General features: G+C 47.8%; 1 long non-coding RNA gene across 3 annotated transcripts in view; it reads left to right on the plus strand.

Moving 5' to 3' along the window:
* Nucleotides 1–2,500: 2,500 nt before the first annotated feature.
* The window catches only part of LOC125685310 (uncharacterized), a 101,564-nt gene continuing 77,811 nt past the window's right edge, over nucleotides 2,501–26,253 (plus strand). For 2 of the 3 annotated variants that reach the window (XR_007373421.1, XR_007373422.1), the window contains exons 1-2: nucleotides 2,501–2,874; nucleotides 9,443–10,845. This is a non-coding gene — a long non-coding RNA (uncharacterized LOC125685310). Of the gene's footprint in view, nucleotides 2,875–9,442; nucleotides 10,846–17,735; nucleotides 17,857–26,253 lie in introns of those variants that run through there. The other variant, XR_007373420.1, reaches the window with a different exon arrangement.

Consider the following 26,253-nt stretch of genomic DNA (forward strand, 5'->3'; position numbering starts at 1 on the left):
CCGACGATGGGCCCATGCATGTCTCTTTTCCCTGCTCTGAGAAGCAGCCAGAGCCTGAAACCTCTTCTGACAAGCAGCTCCTCTGATGACAGATGCTGCCTGCAGCCTCCCCAGGCTGCAAACAGACGCATTGTTCTTGCTGTCAGCTCCCCATTGAAAGGTGATTCCAGCAAGCAACAATTGGCATGATTTGTTAGCATTAGTCAGCAAGTGCATGGATCAGATTTGCTCCCAAGGAAAAGGAAAAGCAGGTCTGAGACTGAGAAATCAGAGCTCGTAATCAACAGCTTGTCAGGGAGCAGGTCTTGCTCTTTGGGGTGTGAATAGGGATGTTTAGCTAGCCTCACTTCAACTCCTTCAGACTTCAGAAGGCGGCCCATTTCTGTTGGAGCGATATGGATGAATTGACCACGTCCTTCTTTGGGATCCTCACCTCATGAGGTGAATTTACATGGTAAAAAAATATCCCCAAAATATTTCCTGTGAAATATCTCTGCATTGATACCTTGAAGGAAAGAAATGTCAGCTCTATACTTCTGTGAGGGCACCAGCTCTGTAAGAAACTTGTGGGGAAGCACTGAAGACCATTTTGCTCTTTATAGCCACAGTGTGTCCTCAATACCACGTGCATTTCTGGCCCTATTTCTGGTCTCCCTGCTCTGTTAGGTGTACCGTAAAGTAGCTCTGAGTGTTGCTTTGTTATCTGCTCAGTTACAGCTGGAACACAAGGATGGACACTGCTTCCTGAACAGCAGTCAGCAGTGGGAATAAATGCTGCTCTCATTTTCTAACCAAGTTGTGCTACAACTCTGGGTACAACCAGCTGAGGTCGGTCTGATACAGCAGTGTTCAGCTTACTTGTTTGATTGGAACCACTTGGGTATAGAATCATTGAATCATAGAATGGTTTGGGTTGGAAGGGACCTTTAAGATCATCTATTTCCAAACCCCCTGCTATAGGTAGGGATACCTCCCTCTAGACCAAACTGGGTATCTTCTGGTTCTTCCCTCCCCAAACTGCAGCTGCAGGCCCTACAAAATGACAGCTTCTCCCCATGCTGGGCCCTGGGTAGGCAGAAACCTCACAACGAGGTGCTAATTCTACATTCAAGCATGTCTGTACTTTGCTTTTTCCAGAACATCTGAATTGCTCGCAGTGCAAAAGTGTGGAGCAGAGATGAGCCAGAGATGAAGCAAATGATTAACACCAAGCACGCAGCCTGGAGCTGCAATTACACCTGATTCTTCTTTTATTTTTTTTAAGTACATCTTGGCACATTTTCCCCACCCTTCCCTCTCCCCCAGCACAGCTAGAGGTAGTCCATTAGCGTGAATGATGCGTGTCACTGCATGCTGATCTAGGACAGAGCTCTGGTTGCTTTTCAGAGCCAGTGCCTGGGAGCACAATTATACACCAACCGAGATCCTCGGCGGTGATTTAAAACAGAACTTGATTTTAAAGGTGCATCTTAAAAGCACCTGGTTTTCTAAAAATGTAAAAGCGACTCAGTTCTCACTATCTGCAGATAAGAAGCTCTCAGATTAGGTGCCTAAAAATAGAGGCATCCTATAGTATTAGTCACTGCTGGAAATGCTGTTCACGCAGCTCCGCTTCCTTCCAACCTGCAGTCTGTGCTCACTGCTCACTGCACGATGCCCAAGATGGGAAATCCGGGCCTCCAAGATCCCAGCAGGTTGAGTTCACATGACTCCTTCCATGTGAACTTTGCTCACATGCTGTACCACGGAGCTGTGCTCCCCAGCCCTGCGCTCTGAGCGCAGCTGCTCATCCCATGCTGCTTTTGGTCTGCATGGCACACGGACCCGGGCTCTGTCCCACTCTTGGCAGGAGGCTGCATTCCCAATTGTGCCTCCGTCCACCCCTCAGCAGTCCCAGTTAAGTCCTCATCTCCTCGGATCGCCCCTCATTGCCATCTCTGGTCCTGATCATTTCCCTCACCCATCTCTGCTTTCCGTTTATAGTTGGCTCAGCAGATGTCAGCACCTTCTGATACATGACAAAGCTGCAAATATCAACCCTCTTTTTTTTGCCTGGCATTTATTCCCACCACTAAACTCGACTCTCTATAACTTGCAATGCCCACTGGTTGTTACAGGGGAGAGGATTTTATTCACCTGTGATAAAAACCTCAGAAATACCGAGCTGGGGAAAGTTACAGCTGCTCAGAACCTTTCAGCATTTGCACTTTCTCCTTTCTATTAACGAGCTATTCAACAAGTTAAGCCTGAGCAACTGCTCCTGACCCCGTGGCCAAAGTGTCATCTGTGACCGTGCTCTGTCATTTGCAAAATGGAATGGCTCTGACTGCTTGAGCACACCGCTCTGCGGTGACATTTCCAGGACATCCGCACTCCAAAGGCACGCAGTAGCCTTGGATTAGAGTTTAAAATAGAAACGTGTTTGCCTTTGTGTATGGCATGGGATTGCTAGGGAGAAATAGCAGTGAGTGCACGCAGCTGGATTGCACGACCTGCAGGAGCTGCTGGGACTCGGTCTGCTTGTCACGTTACAGCCATTCTCCGGGCGATTTATTCAGCTGAGTCAGGAAAAGCCGCTGCCTGCTGCTTCTAAGAAACTCTCTGCACCTCAGGAGAGACAGCGCTAATTAACACAGGTCTAAATTAGAGCAGAACTAAGGCTAGTGCTTGGAAAACGTGGGGTGAGCATAAAACCAGGAGGGCTGTGTGCAACCCGCTGAGCTGCCTACAGGTGCCTGAGCTTCAGGCTGTGCTTGGAGCTGGTGGCGGTGCTGCTCCGTGTGGTGCAGGCTCAGTGCGAGCTGCAAAGGCCCTTGCTGCCCTTCTCTGCAATGCTAAGTGAAACTGGTCTCAGTCGGTCTCGGTCTCTGAACGGTAAGCCTGTTAACTTTGGTTTCCTAACAAACAACAGCTGAGATTCTTTTGTTTGTTTGTTTTAGGTATAGTAGTTTCCAAACACTGGCAGCAAGCTGCTGTTCGTCTGCTTGCTGGTAAATGGTAGCTGCTGACTTCCTCCTAACCCCGCTGAACGCTCACCCGAGCTGGGTGATGAGCAGAGCTCATCCTCCCCGAAACCTCACGAGGGCAGTCACAAGGGATGGGAGCACCATAGGCTCTTCCATGTGCTCCCATCCCCTCTCTGCCCTCCCTTCACCCTCTCCTGCACCTCACTGTCCCCTGTGCAGCCCTGTGCCCTCTCCTGCTGTGCAGTGGCAGCTTTCAGCTGTGTTGTAGGGAGCATCCAACTGATTTATTGCTCTCAGCATCTCTTAGTTTGTAATAAAGTTTTCAGCAGCTCTGCTGAGGTTGCTCCCCACCCCCACGCACGCACACATCCCTGCGCTCGCTTTGTTCTTCTCACACATAATGTCAACTCATAAACCTTTCATCAAGTCAACCAGGTGGAAAAAACCCATTACTGAAAGAAGTGTTCATTCAGGTTTGGGGGGGGGGGGGGTGGTGGAAATGGAGGAGAAAGTTCCCCAATGGAAAAAAAAAAAAAGAAAAGAAAAAAAAAAAAAGGAAGAAAAGCTGTGTGTGCTCTGAGCTGAGCGCTGGCTCTGTGGCACACCCAGGTGCCAGGCCCCAGCAGATCTGTCATCCCAGTGACAGGAGGTGGAAGAGCTGCACACATATCCAAAGAGGCAGTGGCTTGAGCCTGATCCCCACTGATGAAAGGAAACATCAGCACTGCTGCTCTCTGCCAGCACCAACGAAACCACACGGGTTGTTGAGCAGCAGGAGGACCCCAGCAGATGGGTTGAAGCCATGTTGGCTGAGGATTGAGTGCTGATTGATGCTGCTCATGCTGCCCAGCACGGGGCTGGCATAGTCAGTAGGAACGAGCTGTGCAGAGGGAGCCAGCAGTGTGCCCTGGTGGCCGAGGAGATGCTCTGATTGACCAATGGTTGGCCAACAGTTGATCATGAGCCAGCAGTGCTCCCTCGTGGCCAAGGAGGCCAATGGGACCCCAGGGTGCATTGAACAGGTTGCTAGCAGGGTAAGGAGGTGCTGCTTCCCTTTGCTCTGCCCCAGGAAGGTCACTATGCCCAGTTCCAGGCAGACTGAACTGCTGGAGAGAGGCCAGCACAAGGCTGCAAAGAAAGTGGGAGACTGGAACACCTTCTGATGGGGATGGGCTGAGAGCCTAAGGGCTGTTCACCTGGAAAACGGAGAGGGGATCTGAGCAATGCTTGTCAGTATCTGAAGGCTGGGAGACAAATGGATGGGCCAGGCTCTGTCCAGTGGTGCCCAGCACCAGGACGAGGGCTGCCAGGCACAGGCTGGAGCCCAGGGGATTCCATCTGCACATTAGGGGGAAATTCTTTACCTTGAGGGTGCCAGAGTGCTGGGACAACCTGCACAGAGAGTTGGTGCAGTCTGGTTCTCTGGAGAGATTCAAGATCCACCTGAATGCTTTCCTGCATTGGAGGGTTCAGTGGGGAGCTCCAGAGGCTTCTTCCATCCCCTATGGATCTGTGTGGTGCTGAGGAGGTGTGTGAAGGGCAGGGATGGAGCATCTGAGGCTTCAATCTGGGGGAAAAGGAAAAAAGAAAAAAAAAAAACAGCAGTAAAATTTGACAAATTTTGAATGGAATTTCAATAAAAAAGGGTGGATAGGTGGAGTTCACACCAGCATCTTTGTGGTTTTGGGAACACGCTTTGGGGTTGATGGATTGCTTTTTGCGCAGGGACATGGAGAATGTACTGCAAAAAATTTAATTGAAACAGTTTTCCAGAGCTGCTGGAATGGAATGGATGACAGAGCTGCTGCTCTGGAGAAGGGAAACGAAGGCTCTGAGATGGAGAAAGGATGGAAGACAACAAAGGAGCACAGGCAGTGACATCTGTCACTGGTATTTGATAAGTTAAAAATTCAGCATAATCTCCTGCCACCCTGTCCGCCGTGCTGAGTTCCAACAGTAACAGAATTGTCATGATTTCTACATGAATTAATTCAAATCTCTTTTTGCATGATATGGTGTAAGAAAGGGGCCATCTGGTTTATGTTCTAGGTGTCAGAACCACTCATACCAGCACACTCTCTTAGTGCAAGATGTATGTTGACTGCACATATTAATGTCTCCTTACCCTCTGCCTCCCTGAGACCTGATGCTGTTGTCCCATTATGGTGCTGCCATTTATACTGTCAATAGCAATAATAGGAATAATGCAATACTGGCATGCACACGGAACCTCCAATTACAGATGTGGCTGAGCTACATTTGTATTGCTTTCTTCACACGTGGGAAGCTTAGGGATGTTAAGTGGGAACACGCTGTGATAAGGATAGGAGTGGACCAGTGCACCATAGAAGGTTGTCCAGAGGGAAAGAATGGGATCAAGAAAATGGGTCTGGCTTTCTGGGCTGTTAGTGGTGCTTTGGGTATCAGTTTTTATAGTGACTTTCTGTTGCTGTGTGCTTGAATGTGCCAAATCTGAACAGGATCAGCTCACTGGTAGCAGCCAATGAGCCACTGCCCCTATCCCTGCACTGCAGAATGGGGCTCAGAGCAGTGGGTGAAGGAGTCCTGCTGCAGAAAAACTCATCTAATGCAGATTAGCTCTATTTATACTGCGAAGGCTCTGGCTTAAGTGAGGAGCTTTTTTCCTTAGAAATATTGTCTTAGCATGAATTTATCTCAAAATGAACTTTGTGGTAAATATAATTTAAGCATAAGCTTAAATTCAAGGTCTTATTTAAGTGCTTTTCTACTTTACTTGCCAGCGAAGGATCCGGCCTGGGCTTTGAACCTCTTCAGGGAGAAGAAACAGATTAATGAGATTAGAACGTTTTAAATCACTTCTGTACTTTTCTGGGCCGCATGATCTTTATAATGCCACATCTCTATGGACTCCAATGGACTCCACGAAGTGCATTGGCTGGGTGCTGGTAGGCAGGGATGAGGGAAATGAGGCTTGCTTGTGCATCCATTCAGATTTGGGGAACGTATTCAATGGCCTGTGGGTATGTTGAGTTTCATACGTCAGTGTGTGTTTAATTTCTCTGCCTGCTTTTTGAAAAGCACCATTTTAGAACTAAACTCTCAACCTTGTGGGCCTGATTTCCTCAGTGAGTTTTGTACAACCAGGCCAGTAACACGAGGAATGGGGTCGTGGCCGATGGTGAGATGGGCACAAAAGGTTCAGAGCACACAGGGCTCTGGGCTGGCACCAGTGGGACCTCCTGCCTACACCAGCATATGTGGGCATGCACACACAGCCCTGCAGCCCCACAGGCAAAAGGCAAATCCGTGCCTCTTTGAGTTTTGCTGTTGTTTTCTTCCGAGTTCCAAACGAAGCCATCCCTGCAGCAGTGCAAGAGTTGGAGCCATGAGCTCAGGTTTCCCCCAGTGTCACCGGGTGGTTTCCATTTAGCAGTGATGCAATGTAAAGTGACCCCGGTGAGAGCAGTGGGTGTAATGCAGGTTGTTGGCCCGCGGGGTGCAGGGCTTTGTCAAAGGGAAATGGAGCAATTGCAACAGACTGGAGTTTCCTGCAGCTAAAGTTTCCCAGCAGACAAAGTTAATCTGTTCCTCAAAGGCTTTGTGTGAAGGAGAGAAGCGAGAAGCACAAATCCTACGAAATATCGAAAGCCTCAGGATTTTGTCTGCCCTGAGATTTTCACCAAGGCAGGTTTCCCCAAGGGTTTAATTGCATGTTCATCTCTCGCAGCCTGTGCTGGCTCAGGCTTTGAAAAGCTACATGAGAAGGAGCAGGGGAGAAGTCCAGAGTGGTGTAAATGCTGCTGCTGGTTGCTCCTGGTCAATGTCAGACCATCCCTGTGAACCCATCTGCACAGTGGAGAGCTCAGAGTGTGGGGATGGGGATGGGGATGGGGATGGGGATGGGATGGGATGGGATGGGGATGGGGATGGGGATGGGGATAGGGATGGGGATGGGGATGGGATGGGATGGGGATGGGGATGGGATGGGGATGGGATGGGGATGGGGATGGGGATGGGGATGGGGATGGGGATGGGGATGGGGATGGGGATGGGGATGGGGATGGGGAGTCAGGCGGCAGGCACAGCGTGTGTATGGCTGTTTCCCACGTAGAAATAGAGAGTATAATTAAAAATAAATCACCGTAGCTTTTAGTTTGATGAAATTACCAATTATATTAACAGCAGCTTGAGCTGACTCTAAATCACTTCCTGCAGAACGTCGCTTTGGGATTTAAAATGTTTGATCAGTTAAAGAATGTGTTGAGCTGCATTTGGGAAAGAAAGGAGCAAAACATGGATCAGACAGGTGTGAATTCAGGAGGTTCTTAGATCCTCAGTGCCTGAAGTCTATGAGAACTGAAATATGCCATTCTAAAATGCATTCTAAAATACCAAAGCTGCTCCCAAGCACTCCATCAGCCCCATTCGGGTGTGGGTCAAAGCCATGGCTTCTTATTTTATACCATTTTCTGATGCTGTGTTCTATGTTGCAGTCGTGGTAGCTTCAGAAATCACAGTGTGAGCTTGTGAATCTTGGAAGTCTGGGGTTTACACTGCTGCAGAAGGGCTATTTGTTGAATACAAGGCCTGATCTGGAAATGCATTTAAGACATGCATGACTTTGAGCATATAAATAGTTGCACAGAAGTCAATGGGACATAAATTTATGAATTTGCCTAAGTGCTTTGCTGGATCTCTGCCTGAGGAACCACTTACCACGAGTTTGAATAACAGAATGATGGCCTCATTAATGAGCAAAGCTCTGGACCAAGAGCATCAGCGAGATGTGAAGTCCAACTCCATGCCATATCTGTGCTACTCGCCTTGACTTCATCTACGTAAACTCATTCTGCTGCGCTGACATTTACATCCTTTGCCCTTTCCAAATTGTATTTATAAAATCCAAATTGATTTATAAGTTCCATTTCACACTCGTGAGGGCAGTGGGATTGTGCAAGATGTAGAGCAGCAGTCACAGCAATCTGGGATGGGTGCAAATCAGAGCAGGCAGTGCAGCACCACAGGGACACGGCTCAGTCTGTGCAGGAGATCTGTGTCTGCTGTGCCATCTGAGTGCTGTTCTCTGCACAGCGCCTCTAGGAGAAATCACAGCACCTGCTTGAAGCAGCTCTGTGAGCTGTTACGTTTATCAGCTCAGACAGTGCAGGTAGCAAGAAGAGCCCGGGTCAGGTCTTTGCTGAGCAGAGCGCTGTACAAAACACTACAAAAAATAGGGTCTGCCTTTGGAGCATTGCAATGTAGATAAAAACAGCAGCGTGGTGGTGGGACAGGACTGGAAGGCCTTTTGCTACATTGGGGTTTCTTCTAAAACACGAGGTAGCAGCACGGCCTGGAAGACCGTGGAATAAACCACGAGGCAGAAGTCATTTGCTGAGCTGTTTCAACAAATAAATCCATCTTAGGATTCTTGCACTTGGAACAGCATTGCTACAAGTTAAAATACTTGATGGTATGGTGCTGTGGCACGGTTAGTGGGCATGGTGGGGATAGGCTGATGGTTGGACTTGGTGATCTCAGAGGCCTTTTCCAACCTTAATTCCATGGTTGTTTGGCTGATCTGTTGTTGTGCACAAACCTTTATTCCAATCAAATAAGGAACACTACCAAGACCGTAAGAAACTTTTGCAAGCCATCTCCAGGCTTCAACTGGTAAAAGGCTTAGTTGAGCTTTGGGCAGGGAGAGCAGCTGCAGAGCACAGAGGGGGTGCAGGGATGGGGGCTCAGCCTATGGCGTGGCACAGCCCAGCTGCAGCAGCGGCAATGCACGGACATGCATAGAAACACAGCACAGACTGACCCTGCACCTCCACCTCCTAAGAACATCCAGTAAGCAAACATTTGGAAGGTTTAATTTATGGAGATCAGTGTGTCAGGCATATTTTGAGGAAACTTTGGGACTGTTTTCCAGAAGTGAGCCCCAGAATTCCTCCAGGATCTCCAGGCGCTTTGTTGTTTAAAGGACCTCCAGTCCTTCCCATTCTCACAGCATCCTCTGCTGTGGTTCACACACAACTGTGTTAACACGAGTCTGGAATATCTCAACACATAATTATTTATCCTTCAAAAAAAAAGCCAACAAAGAAAACCATGTCTGAATCTGACTAATATCCCTTCCCAGCCTGCCAAGTGGGGCCTTGTGTTTTCAGTATTGAAAACCAAGCCTGACTTGCTGCATATTTTGTGTTACTATGGTTTATGTCCAAATGCAAGGATTTAATTTTGTCCGTCATCAAGCCGTGGTTTCCATATGACACCAATACATTCCTTCTTCCTTCTGCTGTTCTGACAGACGACGGAATAGAATTAAGCACTGCCACTACTGTGCTTAAAACACAGGAGTTTGTGCTCCTTTGGCTTTGGAGATCAAGGGGCAGATCTTCGGTGGGTAGAAACTGTCTTCACCAGAGATAGGAACATTTACACCACTTACCCCAACTGAGGTGCAATCTTAGATGTATTTATTTATTTTGCAGTGCCGTTTGAAGATGCAGTAAGACTGAAAGTAAGATTGACTCTTGTCGTCTTCTCTGCAGAGCCCTTATGAAAGATGACTGTTGTGTTTCCATCTGGAGCAGCTGAGCAGCCTGACTTATGCCTCTGGAAGTCAGTAGAGAGAAAGCCCTGTTCACATTCACCCCTAACTGCATCCTGCCCTCCCAGTTTCAATGGAGCAGTACCAACCCTGCAAAAAGCCAACCCACAAACTCCAAACTGAGGCTGAGAGGAGGAAGATGAGCGGTTCCCTCAGAGCAGCTGATGCTGCAGGGGAGCTGCAGGAGTGATGCACGAATCTCACATTGAAATTTAAGTTTTGGATCTCAAAAGTAATAGGGTTCTTCCACTCTGCAAGGACAGCTCGGTGCCTGGGGTTGCTGTGATGTCATTCCTTTTGGGAACCTTTTTGGGTGAAGTCAGTGCAGGTGACCTCCACCTCCATCAGAACACCACTGGTGTGATCCTGGGCTGCTGGATTCTCAATGGCTCGTAGCAGTTTCCCTGTCTGTCCATCCACAGTGCTCCGTCAGTGTGCTGAGTTACTTCTGAGTGTTGTAATGCAGCTGAGCTGAATAATCCCTGTGGATAGGAAGAGGAGATGGATGCACTCTCCTCAGGAAGAAGAGTCCAAGAGGATGATAGCAACGATCCAGCTGGACCTGCAAGTCAACACCATTCCCGGATTTAACCGAGAACTTTGGCAGTTTTTGAGTTGCTTGGGATTTTGCCCTGGATCCTCAGTGTCAGGAATGGCTGCTGCCCAGATTTGCAAGGTGTGGTACAGCCACTGCTGCTGATGCCAATAGTCAAGGAGAGGGGAATGAAACCTGCTGAGACTTGGGAATGAAACAAATCAGCATTAATTAAAAGCAAATGCTATCTGTTGACTAAGAGGTTCCAAAGCAGATGTTTGTCAAAATCGCCAGGAGATGGGTCATCTGAAAGCAGAGGTAATAAATAATGAGAACGATGTTTCTAGTCATTTCATGTTTTCTCAGGTCAAAACCAGGTGTCAGACAGGGCTGGAAGTATCACAGAGTGAAACACGTTGTGTTGTTCCACTGCAGGGAGCTCCATGCTGCCATCTCTGTATTTGTGACCCATGTGCTCAAAGCACTGTGCACCTATGGACCCGTGGCAGCATTACATGCACAGCTGGCAGCGTGCTGGGCAGGCCCTCACATCACTCCTGCTCCATCAAATGGCTCTCTGCAAGTTTATGCTCAGGTGGATGCATGTTGGAATGGCATTGGCACTTCTGTGGCTCTCCATCCCTCTCTGGCAGCAGCACAGAGGAATTCGGGCAGCTCGCTCTGTTCTGTCCTGGGATACATCAAAAGATGAAGAAAGGTCCAGCTGTGATGCAAACCAGCTTTTCCAGGTAAGATTTCTGCTTCTAATTCAGCACTGTCAGCTAAACGTGGGATGCCTTATTCCTGTAATGTGCTTTTACAACTTAACTGTGGTCTTCAGACCAGGCAGCTCTGCACTGTGCAGCCTGCAGGTGAAGCAGCAGGTCCTGGGAGGCTCTTCCTACAGTCAGGGCTGCAGAAATACAAATATGTGTAGGGCCAAATTCACTGCTGACACAAGGACACATAATGCACGGTTTTCAGAAAGATATACCTGCTTGCTCTTGAAAAGAGCACGGCCTGCTTGTTTCCTCATGTACCACCATATATAATATCCTCATAGAAACATACTTTGACCAAGTTCTAGTATTTATATACGGTGTGGTATATGCTGTATAAATATCCATGGGTTCAATTGCCAGCACATAAATCAGCGCAGTTAAACAAAGACACAGATTTACACTCCCTGCAATTCTGATGTTATAAATGGATCAGTGTGAGCCAGCTCCCAGCCTGGCACTTCACATGCAAATACCAGTCATGTCTACAGGCAGGAGATGGTAGGGATGGAAGTGTGGGCATCTAAATCTTCATACCAGGACTGCTGCATTCCACACTCAACTGGTCTGTGCGTGGGGGATGTAAAGGCAAAGTTATGAGGCTGGGCTAGCACTCAAACTTCATTTTCCAGATGAAGTGAATGGCATTTTTTTTCCCCATAGCTTTAAATGAGCAAAACTGTATCAGATTTCAAGAATGCAGCCCTTTGTTTCAACCTCAGTTTGTTTACAAAGAGTGTGGTAAGGACACAGTAAGGAATTAAACCTGTGGGTGCATTGTTTGCCTTGGGATTTATCTGTGGGGCTGTCTTCATGTACCTGTTTCGATATGTGTTCTGCAGCTCTGAAGATATGCATGCTAGAGCAAAAAAACCCCAATGTTTAGAATTAATTTATCCAAGTACCCACTGTGCAAAGGTGCCCTGTGCACACGTTTGGTTGTACATAGATGTGAGCATAGAATAACTTTTGCATGCACAACCACACACAAATTACACACAGACAACTAAGCGTATGCCCAGCACTCCCTCAATAATGCATCCCTCCAAGGAACGTCCAGCTTATTTGTGTCAGCAGACAGACCCCCAACCCAAGGAGGCACTAATATAGATGCACAGTGAAGCCCAGAATCTCAGCACCTGTAGTAGCAGTCAGTTGTTGGAGCACTGTGTGTCCCCTCTCCCTGCTCCCCATCCCTCCCAGGCAGTGCTCTCCATCCCGGATCCTCTGATCTTTGCCCTCTTTCCCTTCAAATTAAATTTCAACTTTTGTTTTTTTTTTTCTTCTGGATCTCTGGCAGAGTGACAAGGCAGTGCCAGAACTGTCTTTTAATACACAAAAGCATAAATAATGCCATCCATCAGAGCTGTCACTCACAAAGATAGATTGCTGCTTGTCCAGACGTTGGAATGACACAGAAGTGAAAGTTAGGAACCGTCTCTTTTCTTTGCTCTCTTTCTTTTTCTTCTTCTCTCTCTTTCTCTTCTCTTTTTTTTATTTGCCGGACTGCTTGATTCTGATTAATGGTGCTGTCAGGGAGGGATTCCGCTTGCCCGGATAATGAGTCAGGAATGTATTCCCTGTCACAAACACAGCAGATGTCAGGGGCAGAAGGGCCCGGGAATGCCAGAAACAATATACAGTTTCTTCCTAGTCCCCTGACAGGCCAATATGCTGCACAAGGTCTAATTTATGTAGACAAAACGCAGGCAAGGGGCTGTAGCAGCAGAGAAACTGTGCTGGGAAGTCTGAACTACAATGCAGCAGGGGAGAGAGCTGAAGGGAGGTAATGAACGCTAGCAGTGGGACTCAATAGCACTGCATCAAATGGCCTTAACAAGAATGGCCCAGGACCACTTTGACTCCATTAAAGTGCACTTTACATCATTACAGAGAGAAATCAAACAGGGCAGAGGGCTTCTGTTTCCTTTAATGGCTCGATTAGGTTATTCACTCATCGAGGTTTGCAGCTGTCATAGTAATGCAGCAACTGCCAGCAGAGGTACAATAGCACTCGTGGCAGCACGGGGCCGTGTGCCCTCTCAAAGCAGAGTGCAGTGCCTCCCCATGTGCACACGATGACTATGCAAAGGCAGAATGAGAGGGCATTTGCCAGGCCTGGTAAAAGAGCTTCTGAGGGATTTGTCTTGAGATGCCTTTTGCTTTTTGGGGGTGGCCACATGGAAGCCTAGGAAAGGGTCCATGGCTTTGCCCAAAGCCTTTGGTGAGCTGGGGACCTGGAGGGGCATTCCCTGAGCTGGAAAGAAACGCATTGCTTTCCAGCTCTAAAATGCTGATATCATAAAACTAACTCACACATCGGGAAAATAAATTAGCCTTTTGAAGTGCATGCAACTGCACTGGTCTGCTGCACTCATAGCTCAGCACTCTGGGGCAATGCAGGCTGCCAGTGCTTGGTCAGCACTCGGTGTAATGAGGTCCTGGTCCAGGAGGACCAACTGGTGTACCTCCATCCCACGAAGCTTTTCTGAGGTGCTGCCAGCCTTCCTGTGCTGAATGAGTGCTGAAAATATTCCTTACAGGAGGTGGAAGAGCTGCTCCCTGCTGTAATAGTAAGATAATACCACCACAGAGATCAATTCCTGTGCTGGGGTAAGTGTCCTCATCACCCTAAATCTGGTGCTAGACCATTTTACTGAAATCAATCCTAAAAAGAACACCTTGAGGTGTTCTCGTCTTTATCTCATCGTTGAGCATTTAGTCCTGGCTTTTATCATAGTGTTTGGTCAATCTGAACCAAATAGGATTCAATGGAGGCCATGAGCTTTCCCCAGAGCTACCAGGTCCCTATAGTACACACAGCCTGTGTAGGAGATCTGAAAGTGGTGCTGTTTTAGTGAAGCATGCTCACTCCGCACAGGAGCTGTGCTGGCATTGGGTTGGCCAGGCCCACACTCTGAAGGCACGGTGACATTTTTAGTCAGATCAGTGTAAATCCAGCTACTGGGCTACATTTGATCCCATTTGCAGTGGCAGCAGTCCAGAGCATCTCTGCTGCAAACACCAGCCTGCATGTTCTTTTGGTTCAGTGGCATAGGCTGGCATAGTGGTGCCAGCATCAGTGGAGAGGTTGTCTGTAGGTCTGTCCCAGTGCTTCACTTTTGTCTTTACAGGGCTGTAAGTACAAGGATTTGGGGGCACTGGCTTGCATTGAAAAGCCGTTTCTCCCTAAAGCTCAACATGTTTTTTATTTAAAATAACTTTGTCTCCACTCAGAGTGCCCCTAATCGAAACCAGCACCTAACCATTAGCCTGAAAATGAAGGAAATAAAATTAAAGATTGCAATTGCTTTGGTTTTACAAGCTGGAGGCCTGCTGAGGCTTTCAGGAGAGGAGGGGAGAAGAAGGGCTCCTTTTTCTCAGTTTTGCTTGTATTACACTGATCAAAGCAGCATATTGTTAAGTAAGCACAAGTCTGGATTTGGAAATTTAGTGCATTAAAACAGCTGTGATTGACATCAGATTGCAGGAGGCAGTGCTGAAGGGAGTGCAGAGCACAGGGCTGGCATGTCTCGGGTGTTGCAGGGAGCTGCTGGGTGGGAAGGGGTACAGAGAGTGGGAAAAGGGGCTGCTTTGGTGCTGCAGGTCAGCGTGGAGCCAGGCAGGAATGTGGGAGGGCACTGCTGCACATTAAAAGTAAGTGTACTTAATGTGGCTTGCCTTAAAACAAAAGTTAGTTTACCAGTGTGGCCAGTGCAAGTATATATTCCCAGCACCCTTTGCTTTCATTTCTCTTTTGTACCCTTTGAGTGATTCCCCCTATCTTAAGTGAAACTGAAGCTCTGCTCTGCCTCCCTCTCCACATCTCCCTTTATAATTCAAAGAAGAGCTGAGTCTGAGCCCCTGCAGGACCCAGGCTGAACTCCTGGCACCTTTGGCACGTGGTGATCCCTGGGTGTGATGGACGTCCTATGGAAGCAGCTGTGACATGGACATCAATAACAATATGGGGAGCGCTCCATGGGCTGAGCTGTGATATGTACTGCCAGTGGTGCTGAGAAGAATGAGCAGTGCTTAACTGCTTAAGCACAGCCTTGGCTACGTGATGCTGTTGGGAAGGGAGAAGCAGAGGTAGGATTGTTACAGCATTAATCTCTTCATGTCTTCCATTGGAATGAAGCTGTGCTCTCACTTGGATCAGAGTCCATAGCGATGCTACTTAAAGAGGGGCAGTGACACGGGCAATGCCACGGCTGTTTGCATCCGTGCAGAGTAGCTACATGAGGCAGAGGCCAGGAGAAAGAGAATGGGACTGTGATGGAGCCAGCAGGGATGCCAGGCTGTCCTCTGAGCCTGAATGGAGCACTGCTGGGAAAGGAAAGTGCAGCATTGGGAACAGAGAAGGTGCCTCCCAGGGCCCTCTGGCCCTTTTGCCCCACTGTGCATCAGCATTCAGAGCAGCAGCTGAATTTAAGTTGTTTAAGCTGTCACCTGCTGAACTCTGCAGAAGTTGCAGCCCAAAACATTTATGATTATCGGAGTCAGCAGAGCATTGTGTGTAACCTGAGTCCTGCTAGGACCAGGTCAAAACCTGGTCAGTGCTCAGGCATCTCCCTGGCATCCCATCCCCACAGCCCCACGAGAGGGGATTGGATTTCAAACGCACTGTGTGTCGTCTTTAAAAGACATAATACAAATAATTGGCACCCCAGGACCAGGCGTCTGCGTGGGGAAGGAGGGGAGCAGAGCTCATCTGATCAAAGATGCCCCAGCCGCCTCGCCGAGCCACGTCCCTCAGGAAGGAGCCTGGAAAGACCAATTTTCACAGATCTCAGCACCAGGAAATGGGCATTTCATCATGAGTTGAGTCATGGAGAGGAGGGCTCGGCCGAGCTGCTGCTGCTAAAGCAGAGACAAATGTAATTTATTACCCTGCGTCCTGCTGAGGCTCGGGGAACTCAGGAGGAACAAGCAGCGCTAAGGAGCCCTGGCCCCCAAGGAGGCCTTTTGGAGAGTGACTAATCGAGATGGGGTGTTCTCATCCATCCGAGCACTTTCCATCCTTTCACAGATTGGTGTCACAAAGCAAACAGCACAGAGGTGCAGGGAGAAGGGCCGTTCTGACCTGAAAGTCAGGGCACCCAGCTCTTCTCGCAGCTCCTGTAGGTGCTTCTGTCACTCAGCAGCTCACTTCGTCTTCTCCTCTCTCAGTTCCCCATCTGTCAGAGCAGCACAGCACACTCAGGTGCCATAAGGAAATAACACATTCCTGGGGGCACCCCCTCTCCAGGCAGAAGCTGTGCTGTTGGTGCCTATTTTGGATTAGCAGAGCAGAGAGGCGATGCTCGGAGATGAATATGCAACGTTGCAGGAGTGATTTTACGTCTGTGCACCTACTGTAAGGCTGATGCTCCTGTACTGTCACTGCAGGGGGGTCATTAACAGTTCTGAGATGTGCTCAGGGTTTTCAGGTTGAGTGGGGGCCCTTCCCAGCAATGCAAGGTATTGGGTTTCTCGTGTGTGTGGTGATTAACTGATAGTACTAAGTGCTGAAGCCCACCACTTCCCATATGTGCAAGCGTGTGTGCGTGTGTAGCAAGGCCAGGCAAATGACTAATGCAAACCTGAAGAGAGACAGCAGAGCATATTGTAAAGATCAACCCTATTTCAGCTTATGTTCAAATCGGAAATGCCAGAGATTGTTTCATAGTCTTCTGCAATGTTCATTATAAAAGTCCCCAGATGGCAGATGGCTATTAGCTCACTGTGACCTATATAAATGTCAAACGTAAAGCTATTGCCCCAGCGAAAATCTCAAAATAAATAACAACAGGAGGGATGCTGTTCCACTGCCACCAGGATTTATGGATTATGAATTCATGCTAATTCATCCCAAAGTCGGCAGAGGCATGAATGCTGTCCTTTTGGAGGGATTCACTTCACACCTGCTTGTAGATGAATGCGGGTCCTGCACGCCTGGTTCTGCACCAATGTCCTCTGCACTGCATCCCCCTATGGGTGGAAGCAGCACACCTTTGTCTGAGGCTCTCCTTTGTTTGCCAAAATCTTGTAGCTACATTTCAAACAGCAGTTCCGAATTGTTTTCTTTACCCTTGTTGATCACAGTCAGAAAAGGTGGATTTCCCCCCAAGTTCTCAGGAGGTGGTGGCTCATAAGGGCTAATCTGCACTCACTGGGGCTATCTGTGTGGAGCAGGGTGGAGGAAGGGGCTTTGTTTGCTCCATCCTGCTGTCATTGAGTCCTCACAGATCAGTAATTGCAATTTCTGTAGCGAAACTTTCCCAGCCCTTCTTCCTTCCATCAGAACAGTGCAGGATGGAACAGATGCACTTTGTAGAAAGCCCAGAGTATTAGTTGTTATACCTCCCCCTGGTCTCGTTTGCATCATCCATCTGTGGTAGCTGTGTCACCAGAGCTGATCCAGCCCAGGTTGTGCTGCAATTGAGGTGTGGGGCTGTGGGTGTAGAGCAGAGCCCCATGTTGACACCCCAGCATCTCGGCTGGATGGCAGCAGCACGTGCAGCCCACAGCTCCTCAGTGTGCTGGGGGCCTGTCTCTGCAGGGAGCCGTGAGGAGCAGCTAATTGCATGAGGCTGCAAACAGAAGCTCAGCACTATTAAAGCCCCATGTGGCTGCTCCGCTTCACAATAACACGTCTGCAGCTTGCTGCAGTTTCATCTAACCACGAGGCTTTGATGTACCCTTATTAACTTCATTCCTTGCCTCCATTTGTCTCAACTTTTCTCAATGTACCCAGTAGACGAGACCTTTGTAAGGAAAAGAATCGCATTCGTGAGCTTGAAGGAATTTATCCTAAATGGCCGTTTTAGGATGATGGGCTTTGCAGTCACCACTCAGTGTGTTCCTTTATATTTCAGTGGTGCTCAGATGGTATCAAGGACACACGGTGCTCAGAAATGAGCAAAACCAGAAGAAGATGGTGAAAGAAAGTAAGGAAATTGTGGAACTGGAAAGCTGTGTTCCCCTTAAGGAGCACTTCACAGAACAGGTAGTTGCTGTCAAAATGCTTTAAGCTTCACCAACACAAATTCCATGTTGTTGCTGGTTTCATAATACATTGCTCAGTGAAAACATAAACGAGCTGATTTGAGAAATATTTCATCCACACGAAAGACAGTTTGGTAAACAAAAACACAAGTGAATATTTTATTAATGCTTTTGATAAAGATGTGAACGCGGAGTGATATCGTGCAGTGAATGAATCAACTTATTAAAAAATTAAGAGGGAAGGAGGAATGTGGGTCAATTTTATCAACGCAGGAACAGCTTCAGTCACGTTTGTCTCACAGAGACGAGATTTCATTTTTGAACTGTTGTGATCATAAACATTCCCGAGGAGCACAAACTCACTTTCATTTCCTCTCACGCTGCTTCGTATTGGCTGAAAGCTCACAGCCCTCTGAAGCTGAGCATCCCTTTGTATTCACAAATGTCTCAGCTGGGGGTGCACTGCTGTCCTGCCAGTGCTGGGCAGTGAGATTTGTGCCATGCATGCAGTGTGTGCTGTGTCAGCACGGTGCTCGATGTACAACACAAGGAATGGTCCCATTTGCAACGCTGATCCATCCGGCCCAGGGCTGGGAGTAGCAGTGCATGCTCAGAGCTGTGCCTCCTCCTCCAGCACTGCATTCCACGTCATCCATCCCCACTGTGCCACAGCGTTACATCAACAGGCGACTGAAATCACACTTGAAAATTAATTTCCCACAGAGGTTTGGCCAACAGCTGACAGGTGACAGATTGCTCCGTTGGTTGTGCACGTATTGGTTCTGCCCTAACGTGAAATGGAGGTCTTGGAGCAATGTCTTTTTGGTTTTCTTTCCTTTTATTAAACCTGTAATTCCACCGTGTCAAAAATTACAGCCATCGGTCGGTGCTGCACAGAATCCTCTGTGCTCATGGTGAGCCCACAGCTCCAGGACCAGCAGGATTGTGTCCCACTCATTAAGTGGGCAGGAAGATCTGATGAGCTCAGGGTCCAACCCGTGCATCTCTGCTGCTCCTGGGATGGAGCCTGGGTGTCTGCATGGCATTGCACAGGGACACGCAGGCACCGCTGCTGAGAGCGAAGTTAGCTCTGAAAGAAAGGACAAAGAGATTCAGTTCCATCCTCTTCTTTCTTATCTAAAACAAAACAGGAGAAAAAAAACAGTGTTAGAATGAAACAGGCTTATTAAATTGTGCTCCAACCTGACACTGAGGGATTCACTCATTGCCCTGAGCTCTGTGCTGGGACTCAGAAGACAGCCCCAGGGATGTGGCATTAGTGGGAGCAACGGCAGAGTGAGGGCTGTTGTTGTGCCAGGCCTGCAGAGAGAACAGACAGCTTGGCTGAGAGCAGATCTTTCTCAGAGGCCCAGCTCCAGCTGCCCATGGAAGCCAAGGAAGTCTGTGCGAGATGTCAGTATTTGAGGAATTGCCATTGCAGAGATGAGGGTGCCTGGTGAACACCAGCATCCCTTGTTCTGTGCGGCACAGCAGGGGGAGAGTTAACGTGACCTAGAAGCAGAAACGAAGGCTTTCCTTTTTCATTCTTTGGCATGCGTGTTTCTTGCTTCTCTGAGTATTTGCATGACCATAAATTCAGAGCTCTGGAGGATATTTTCAGCCAAAGACTACATGTGCAGGATACCATAATGTAAACTGCATATGTTGTGAGAAGTTGTTAAATGGAACCAGCAGATGATAATGTGCCCAGCATTGCTGCTAACATCACTCGATTTCCTCCCACCGTAGGTAAAACAAGCCCTTTTCCCAATCAATTCCAATCCTCAGACAGGCCCATAAATTAACATGAGGAAGAGAATGTTTTTGGCTACCAGACCTCCACTGGAGACCCAGGAGTTGGCCCCTGCTTTCAAGAGCAGCTCTGGTTCTGAGGAGATGCAGACAAATGGCCTTCGTCTGCCATTTCCCATCTCTGTGCTCTGCCTTGCAGGCAATGACACGTGTTGGAAAAATTCTGGCACAGCCCAGGACATCTGCCATCTTCCCAGCCTCTTTCCCACTCCTTTTCCAGAGTGGCTGATCCCCTTTCTGTGTGGGTTTTAGGGCTAATGGGAGCTGCAGCGTTTCCTCCTGGCTTGAGGACATGCAGCTGTTGAAATCACACAGGGAAAGCAGCAAAACTCCATCAGCTCCATCAAGAATCAGGGCTGGAGTGGACAGGACACTGACGTTCTCCCTGGCAAAACATCTGGAAGTCCTATGGGGTTGTTTTTGTTCTTGTTTGGAAGTCTGAAATGTGGATCAGGCAAAGATTACTGCGAGATTTTCTTATGGAGCAGCAATGCAATATCGTAACGCTCTTGGTGATCTCAGCATTGCATTCTGTGCCTTTTGGTGTAGAAGGAGCAAAGGGTTCCTGCCATCACCAGCAGCTGCTCCCAAAGCCAGTTGCAGTGCTGGAGCTTAGTCTGACAAATAACCAACAGATTTTCTCTCTGATGATCCTCAACCCAACTACTGGTGCCTCTCAGGTCCAAATTTTGGGGCAGTATTCACGTTGCCTGTCTACCTGGATGGAGCCCAATGCTCAGCAGTACGGTGTGGTGAAATGCACAGCTGGATGGGGGCTGAGAGCTGCCCAATCCTCAGCCCCACACCAGCAGATCTGTCTGCTTCAAAGGAGGTTGCATACTTTGCTAAATAACGTTCATACCCAGGAGTGTAACACTGAACAGGGACCAAACATACTGCGCAAGCATAGGGTTGGAGTTTGTGTTTGTGTATGACTTTAAGCTGTCAGGAAAGGATGGCCACGAGGGATGAGTGGTTCTGTGCTTGGGGATGTTCTTTTATTGCTCTGACATCCTTCCATGGAGCTTCTGGAATTGCTTTGCTGAGACATGTGAAGCAGGTTGCTGTCACAGGCAGGATGTGGGGCAGATGATGCATGTGATCCATCCTGGAAATCCTGTCGTTTCTCTATTTCGGAGAGCAGATATATATTTTTTTAAAGTGTTTATAAGTGGAAATTACAAAAAAAAAAAAAATAATAATAATAATAAAAATGCACTTTTGTTTGGAAGCTCAGCCGCTGGGAACCTCTTTACCCATTTGTCACTTGCCAAATTGAGAGTTTTTCCCTGCAAGATTCCAGGGCATTGCAAGCACCTCGGGCAGCACAGGCTGAGGGGGAAAGCTCTGCTCAAGGTGTCTGAGATGTCACAAACTGTTGCTGAGCAAACACAGAACCCTCAGCTCGAGCCAAGCAAAGTAACGCAGTCGCAGTGTCCAACTTCCCACGTGGTTCTGTGTGCTCCCTTTGCCTTCATGTTCACTTTGTTTCATTTCCTCTGCCATTTTTTGGCTTTAAAACTTCACACATATTATTTTGGTGCCATTTGTCACAAAGGCTTCTGAATTCCTTTTCTATTGGGTCAAACGTTGTCTGGGGAGCTGAAGGAGTTTCCAGCCCCGATCACTGCAGGACAACTGCACCAGATCACTGCTGCTGGGGATGCTCTCCATAGAATCATGCAATCGTGCTCCTGCTCTTGCTGTGGTTTGTGTCTGTGCACTCACAAGAGAGGAACACAGTCCTGGAGCTGCATGGAAAAAAGGCCTTGTAACTCATAGCAATGTCTCTACAGCCCTGTAGAGCTAACCAAAGGAAACTTAAAGCAAAACCAAACCACAGCAACAAAAAAAAGCATTTTTGTGTATACGTTCTGCAACATGGTAGCACCTTTTGCAGGAAGGTAGAAAAACGGCTCTTACTCTAAGGAAAAGATTAATTAGGAAGCTTTTTCTGCTGTCCTGCAGATTTCCCCTTAAGGGCAGGCGCTGAGCATCCTGATGAGCCACAAGCAATGCTCTATCCCTCTAAAACTGAAATCATGACTTGGTAAAGGCTGGGAGGTGGAATTCTTAGAATTACAGCCTGGTTTCGATGCTGCCCTTGCCCTGGAGAAGTCAAATGTGGGTTTCTGGGATGGCAGACAGCAGGGCTCATGTGGGAAGCCCTCCTCTTCCCTCCTTCCCCTGGAGGAGCCCTTTTCATTCCCCTCTGCCAGGTCCTTGTGATTGAAATTTGAAAGCATGTAGCTGTTAATCTGGGAGTGATTAAAGAGCCTCATTTCTTGGAAGAGTCAGTACTCATCATCTGCCGTGCTGAATGAGCCTCTAACATCCCCTGATCCCATTATATTGTGATTAATTGTGCCAGTTTAAGTCAATAATTCATTTGTTAAAAATAGGCCTGCAAAGTATCATTTGTCTCTGGGGAGATATCAGAATAAAGAAAAAAAAAAATCATTTGATACTTCTCATTAAATTAGTGTTGGGAGTTCTATTGAAGGGTTCTGTTCATGAAACATTTATTGCAGGCTTATTTGATAAGAAGTTGTATTTGTCTAAAATTATGTCTGCTAACAGATGTAGCGGCCTGCATTTCCCCATTGTTAATGAAAGGATAAAGAGTCTAAAGAAGTGCGTGGCGGGGAGAGTTGTCTGTGGTGACAATAAGGGAGATTTCTGAACATGTGTTCCACCAAACAGGCAGAAATAATGTCCTCATCTTTCACTACAAAGCGGGGTCCTCTTCTCCCCGCTCCCTCTTCAGCGTGACAGCGCGGTAATGGGAGGTTGTGTGCCTGCAATGAAAGATGGATGTGCCCCAAAGTCTCATATGTGTAAATGGTTATAAATGTTGCATTCATATTCATCGAGCCATTAAAAATGTTTCAGCTGTAAACGGTTCTAAAAGGAATATATAGGGAATAGTAGCTAGCCTGCTAATGATAATGGCCATAACTGACAGAGACGCATGCTTAATATCTTCATCTCTCCAGTCAGTCACACTCCGTGCCACACTGTGCTGCTGGAGATGTGTAGGATGATGCTCAGGTTTTGGGCTCAGAACATCCGTGCTGGGGGCAGCCCAGGTGGAGGAGGGGGCTGTGCTGTCCTTGGATGTGGGGTTGGTGACTGAAGCCTGGGCCGTCACCCCTTTCTATCTAAGGGCAGTCCAGTGGCATGGATGATGCCAAAGGTGGTTGCAGTCATTCTGCACTATCCAACCTTGCTTGGAACCAGTGAGGCAGCACAGGGCTCTCCGTGCTCAGTGGGTCCAAGCAGGGAGCACTGAAGAAAGCAAGGAAGCATTGCTCTGGTTAAGGAAATGCACACATTGGACTCAAGCTTGTTTTGGAAACCCAATCAAGTCCAACGTCAAGGTTTGTTCCAAAGTATATACCAAAAATAACCCAAACCCCTACAAACCACAAAGCTCTTTGCAAAACAAGGCTCTGCACTTTTTGCATGCGTCTTTGAGACATTTTATAGCTCTTGCATCAGGTTACCTGGTGATCTGCCCATCAGCCATGCCGCACAGCGTACAATCCTTCCATTGTTTGAAAGCCTTCTTGTTTGACAGCAAATTCTATTAATGTGATGTGCTTGGCCAAAAATGTGTCACTGCTGCAGAGGGGAGAGCGAAAAGCGCCTTTGAAGTCTGAGTGACAAGTTTCATATGTCTGCGTGGGGCAGAGGGAACGTGAGCTGCAGCAACAGTCCTCGGGGAGGAGGGGGACGGGGATGAGGATGGTCCAACAGCTGTGGGTGTGGGCTCTGCTGGGGGTTCTTGTTTGCAGAGGCTACACAGTGATTTTGGCAGAGGGATGGGTATCCGTGCAGCCCTATTTCTAATAAAACTTGGTGCCCACAGAGGAGCAGGGTGCATCTTGTTTATACCCAGCAGCGTATTTGGCTCAATGAAGTCAATGAAGCTCAATGGAGGACAATTTCTGTTCAGTGAAGCTGTGAGTCTGTATAAACAGTGCAGGTTGTGTGTGTCCCACTGACAGCCGGCTCATGGAAGGCAGGGATGTGCTGTCACTTTCTCACACTTCAGCAATGTTCTGTGTAGCTTCTCCTGTCAATACAAATCTGATTTGAATTGGCCTGAATTGACAGAAACCCATTGACTTGAACAGGAGATGGATCCAGTCAATAAGCTCTCATGCCTCGCAGCATGAGGCAGTCGCTAACTCAGGGTGGGCCAGAAGGAAATATCCCTGATGTGTTGATTATTCCATAAAATTGTCCACTAGGAGGATTTATGGACTTTTAGTTGCTCACAAATACAACGCACAGCGCTGCAGGGACCATTAACCTGTTCTAACCCAACAGCTCCAGGGTTCTGCAGCTCCGAGTCTCCTCACAAAGAGCGCGGTGGAAATATTGAGCACTGTAGTGGTTAAAGCACAGAAAGGAGAAGAGTTTATTGCTGAATCTTAATCCGTTCAGTAAAGCCTGAGATGTGCCCTCTGCGATCCCTGTCCTCGCAGGATCCTCCAGCTAGCTCCACCAGCAGCATTCCTAAAGTTCTCCTCAATCTGTTCAGCATGTAGGTGATCGGTGAGGTCCCTCCCATCCCAAACCATTCTGTCACTGGGGGAGAAAGGGGGAGTAGCCTCCTCCATTCCCTGGGCCATGGGCAGCTCATGCAGAGGTCAGCAGCTGTCGGCACGGCCCCTTTAAGCCATCCCTGTCCCTCCGTTCCCAGCGCTGTGAGGCTGCCTGTCAGTGGGGAGCATAAAACAGATTGTGACACAGGGCAGTGATTTTTTTAACAATCCTATTATGAAAGACAGAGTGCTCCCATTTCCTTTGCAGCTTTTATCAAGACTTAAATTGCTGCCAAGGGAGGGAAAAGAAAAAGAAAAAAAAAAAAAAAGAAAAAAAAAACAACCTTCACTGCTTTTATTTTTAATTTTTTTTTTTTTTTAAGAAAAGATTTTGCTTAGTTACTAAATTCCTCCCTAAGTCTCCTCCAAGCAGAGATCCAACAGTATCCCTATTAAATTATATAGAGCGAGTCCAGTCCTTGGCTGTCAGCGGGACCCATCAGTCCTAATTTATCGCCCCAGGAAACACAGTACAATTATGGTAATAAATAATAATAGGATTCAGTACATGACAACATGAATGATGGAGCCTCTCAGAACTCATTTACATTGCTTTGTGTTGCAATCACCCTGCTTCTAATGTAATGCCAAGCAAATGAGCCTTTTTGAATATTGTGCAATCTATTGCAAGTCAACTGGCACAAAACTCACTCAATAAATCATGTTCAAACACATGCCTCTAATGACAGGTAAATCAACAATGAAGTAATTGCATTTAATGTATTGAAATACTGGACAAAAACAGTGACCTCGAAGTGACTTTTTGCAGAAGGTTTGATATAGTTGCAATGGCAAATGGGTCTTTTTTATCGGGCACTTCTTGCTCAGATGCACACGTGAGAACCGACGATGCTGTTCCATCACACAGCCGTATTTACAGCCCTCCTCCTCCCGGCTGCATTGCTGGGCTCGTTCGTGGGCCCACGTAACTCCTAGCTGAGGATGGATGTGGTTAACAACCAGTGAGGCACTGCAGAGCGGTGTGACTCCATCAGAGCCATCAGCTCTGCCCATCCGCTGCGCTGGGGTTCGGCTCTGTCGCTTTCAATTGACTTTGTTCTGAGTTTCCCTGATCTCCGTGTTTCATTTGTTGCAATAGAAGAGGGAAAAGAAGGGCTGGGCTGCAAAGCAGAGGCTTCAGTAGCATCTCCTGTCAGAACCTCCTCCTGTCAGCCCTTCCTGTGCTTTCTTATGGGTTATTTCTGGGTGCTTGGACAGCCAGGCAGTGCGCTCCTCCAAGTTCTGCTTAACCAGAAGCTGTGTGTTTGGTGGCACAGACAGCACTGGAATTACATTTCTGATTGCTCATGGGATGTTTCTGGGGAGAACACAGACCTGATTCCCCAGTGCCTTGTGCAGACATTGACACCTGTGCAGAATTTGCCTTTGGGCCCATTTCTCTGGCCCCGGTGGCCCTGGTGACTCTGTGTGCAGAGGGGAGCTGAGCCAACGGCATGGAAAGGAGAGCTCTGAGCAAAGCAGACCTTCCATGTTGCCCCATAAAGACAAGGTATCGTGGCAAAGGAGCATTTTAGGATTCTATGCGAGGGCTAATGAAGAAACGGCTTGACAGCTTTTGGCTCTGACTTTCTTCCCTTACCCTTCCCTTGCAAGGGAATTTGTCAGGTGTCAAAGGTCTCCTTGGATTCTTCAGGCAGTGGAAAGGCTTTACATATCCCCAGGCTTGACTGTCTCTGCTGATAGCTCCCATATGATATGAGCTGATTAGCAAAACGTCTAGAGTCAGGACAAAAGAACTATTAGCTCAGAAAGAAAAAGAAAAGAACAAGAATTTCTCCAATTTTAGAAAATTGTTACCAGTTGTATTTACCATCCCATTTGTTCCTCTGCAGCAGGAATGAAAGGATGCAATAGCCCCGTTTTCCTAGACACTATTCCTCCAGGACTTCACTCACAAATACTTCCAGTGTTGATCCTGTGGCATTTCTGCATTTGTTTGTTG

The sequence above is a fragment of the Lagopus muta genome, chromosome 27 (genome assembly GCF_023343835.1).
Source record: "Lagopus muta isolate bLagMut1 chromosome 27, bLagMut1 primary, whole genome shotgun sequence".
In the NCBI taxonomy this organism is placed as follows: Eukaryota; Metazoa; Chordata; class Aves; order Galliformes; family Phasianidae; genus Lagopus; species Lagopus muta.